Source organism: Eptatretus burgeri, chromosome 2 (genome assembly GCF_056783735.1).
Source record: "Eptatretus burgeri isolate ZD-2024b chromosome 2, Ebu_testis_v1, whole genome shotgun sequence".
In the NCBI taxonomy this organism is placed as follows: Eukaryota; Metazoa; Chordata; class Myxini; order Myxiniformes; family Myxinidae; genus Eptatretus; species Eptatretus burgeri.
Genome location: NC_140962.1, coordinates 64839912 through 64843876, shown reverse-complemented (window position 1 = coordinate 64843876; position 3965 = coordinate 64839912). Strand labels below are relative to the sequence as shown.

Here is a 3965-nt window from a genome sequence, read left to right as displayed (position 1 = left end):
TGCATATGATTTTTCCCAGACGGATATTTCTTTAGTTTACGTGAGATTTCCCACCTTTCATGTCGAATGACTTTGGGAGGAATATACATCGTTAGAATGTTTGGATTTTCTCCACTCCCTCTATCTATCTATCCATCTTTGCATCCCTCTATGGCTCCACCTGCCCATCCATCACCGGTCCATCATAATGTTCACCTTTCGAGCCCGTGGCTCCTCATGGCCCATTTTCACACTTCTGTTATTTGCCCTTCAAACCTCTCCCTCCCTCCTTTTCCATTCCATGCCATGGACACCATCCCCCTACCACCAGCCACGAATTACCCCCTGTAATGAGTCCACACTTCATGCATCACCATTGCTTCAAAACAATGGACCAAAATTACCGTTTGACTCGCACAAAGGCTTCTTAAGCGGCTGTTTCAACACGTGGAAAGTAAAGAGAATCGTTATTTCAATTCATACAAAAACCCTATTTGGACACAATGGAGGTAATTATTACCCCTGTAGTGGTCTCTTGGTTATTTTGTTTACCAGGGCCTGGTTGCTGGAAGGCCGGATAACTTAACCTCTAGATAGGAGCTATCTTGTGGTTAAAATTCTTATCCGCTGGTTAACTATCCTCTGGATAAACTATGGTTGGATAGCTATCCACAGGAAATAGGCTGGATAAGGTGTGGATAAACTTTTGATTGGTAGATGGCAATGTCGCACAATGCATTGCACTGTCTCGTCTGCTTGCAAAAGAGTCATGACGGCAAAAGTCAAACAGACTAGAAAGAGGAAGGCAAACTTTAGGTCCACTGAACGGGATGTACGCTGTGTCTGGGGACACAAGAGCATGTACAGTAAAGGTTGATTTGTACCTGCCGTATCATCACGCAGCATGTGCCGATACTATACTTCATTATATTGCCGTCATCAGCAATTAATATCGTTGTTTGCTACTGGGACGCACCACATGCTGATTTGCTGGCCTGATGACGTTGTGACACATATCGATTTATTATTAGAGCGCCATGAATGATACATGATGTGTACTGTGTAGTGTCAAATATTTCTGTCCAAATAAAACATAGGTAGACCAACAAGATGACGACCTCACATAGGTAATTCCGTTACCATGAATGTTCTGTGAAAGCGGGAAAAGACAGTCAAGCTCGAGAGACGAAGACAAATTTTACTCCAACCGAATGGGATATGCTGTGTCGGGCGGCAGAAGATCATATCAAGGTCATTTGGAGTAAATTTTTCAAACACCCTAACCTAATGATGTGAAGAGGAATGCAATGGTTCATCATCACAGCTGTCGTCAACAGTGTCGGAGACAGCTATCACTCGGCGGAAGAAGCGAAGGAAAAATGGTAGCACCTCCAGAAAAAAAAAAACATGACAATGGAGGTTGGTGACCCCTAAAAATACGATTATTTCTAGTGTAGACCTCGGCCTATGTACTGTTGGAGTGAGATAAACTCTCAAATCCGCACACACCTCACGCAATGATGAATGTGAAGTCGGCCTAGGCACAACGTACTGTGCCTAAGTAGGGATCACTCATTTATAAGGTACTCGATGTTTGCGTTCTGTCTTTCAACATTTCAGTAATCAGCTCAGTGGCGTGAAGCAAATAGAACAGGAGGACGACCACCACTGCCACCAATCAGTGACTCCTCACAGAGAATTGCCAAACTGTTCACAGAGGCCCCTAATTTGATGGGGATAGACGAAGGAGTAGAGACCCCAGTATTTGATGAGGAGGTTTCCACTTTCCCATGACGAGCAGCAGTTACTATGCCTACATCCCCATCAGCAGCGGTGTAGGTTAAGCCCCCAGTCTGTGTATCGAATACAGAACATAACCACGATAACACAACTCACAACAGCACCTCTGATAAGATTTGGAAAATAACACGTCAGGAAGGTGATGTAAAGTAAGAAGCAAGTATAAGCCACAAGGTAGTCCATGGAATAATACTCAGCACATCAACTGATCGATTTCAAATTGTTTTATCTAATAACTTCCATGTTTTTGAACAAATCACTTGATTGCGGCGCACATATTGCACACCACCACTGATCACTGATAATTGAATAAATTTACAAATCAAAACTTTGTGCAAATTGATTATATTGGCCTGTGTACTGCTATCACAGAGCATGGATGGTCAAAGAATGACCCACGAGGTCGTTGAATACAATTGTTGTATTTGCTTTCTTCCAAAAAATGCATCATACAGGCCAAAGTGGTGAAAGGTGTCACAGGGAAATCTGTGGGCCCTTCAATGGCACGTCCGCGAAGCTCAGAGGGAAAAGCTGTTTGAGGAGAAAGAAAAAAATTATACCGGAGAAGGAAAAGTTTGTGGAGGAGATGGAGAAGGAGAGTGTTGTGATGGAGAACCAAAAAAACTACACTTGGATAAAGTGAAACTTGAATTTGAAGTGCCACTGCCGCATGCCAATCGGCTCAGACTTCTGTCAGGTTCTATTATTATGTGGAGTAGCAACGAGTCGAGATAACCTGGATAGACATTTTGTTTGTCTACCTTCAACTTATTGTTATACTGTTTTTTTAATAAAATAAAAAAAGTTGATCATATATCTTGTGTAAACGATGTGGTTGTTTATGAAGGAAGAATTTTTTTTTGTCCGTCCACAAACTACTCCAACAGTTTAGGGGTTAGCCCCATCAAGTTTTCTGTGAAATCTTTTGGTGTCCCTGCTATTGTCTGAAGGTAAGTGGGAGTTTTCTTTGACGTCATAAACCCGGAATAAAACGTCTTTGTTGTGGTTGCCTCCATGCTGCATTGGGGTTTGTGCCCGTGTCTGCGTGATTTTGATGATATAATTCATTGAACTCTTTTGTTTCACGAAATTATTTTATTCTCATTTTTTTTGGTGAAAGGGAAAGGAAATGTGGACAAACATAACTGTGCACAGCAGAGGTCACTCTATGGATGAATATGTCTTCAATGGAGCTTTAATGGTCAATGCACATTGTGCCATTAGAGATATTTTAGCGTGTGGTGCGAACAGGTACAAAGTAAAGGTGCATGAGGATTAGGCTGGTGTTATGACACATCAAGAGGTGTGTACAATGCATCCTTCCAATGATCAGAAGGAAAGTTTGGTTGGAGCCTTCAATTTGTAAAATACATGTCAGTGATATGATCCCTGATCCCCCTCCCAGTGTCAGCACACTGATACGCAGGGACCATCGCCTCAACATAGTTATCAATGGCATCAGTGACCTCTGGTTCATTCCTGATCACAGCAGTGTTATGGAGTACTGCACACACAATGATGATACGGCAGGTACGAGCCGGAGACAATCAAATCTCACCATGGAGATGATGGCATCGACGTTTCAGAACCCCAAAAGTCCGCTCCATAATACTTCTTGTTGTTTTGTGAGAAATATTGTACCTCTCTTGTTTTTCACTCTAGGGGTAAAGTATGGGTGTCATCAAGTAGGGCTTGCAGGGTAATCGCTATCACCTAGTATAATGCCATCCCTGAAACTGCCGTGGTGATTGTCCAGATGGATTCCAATAAGCAAAAGGCAAGGAATGTAAGGATATTGCTTTCTCATGGTTAGAGCCGGGCCACTTTGCTACCACTTTGGTGAACTTTACTGTTCAGATAGAAAATGACAATTACTGGAAGTCAGGTTAGTACATTATCAAGACAATTGACTGATGGTAACTATGCACCATTAAGATATACTACAACCATGTAAATATTGTTTCGGATCCGGGGTTCGAAGCTCGCCATGAGGAAAAGCACTCAGGTTCCTCCCGAACGACCAGTCCTGAGGTTCCCAGGCACAGATAACTCCGCACGAGCTAGCAGGTTGCTAAGCAACCACAAAAGCCGATTGGTATTGTCATCCTGGCAGGGTAACGCTACTTCGCATGATGCCTAACCTGAGGATGACCTCGCCAATGGAGGGTCTCATGTCCTCAGCATAC

General features: G+C 43.0%; 1 pseudogene; it reads left to right on the top strand.

The window, feature by feature from the left end:
* The first annotated feature begins 1197 nt into the window (after nucleotides 1-1197).
* LOC147032196 (uncharacterized) lies at nucleotides 1198-2514 on the top strand (annotated as a pseudogene).
* The last annotated feature ends 1451 nt before the right edge of the window (nucleotides 2515-3965 follow it).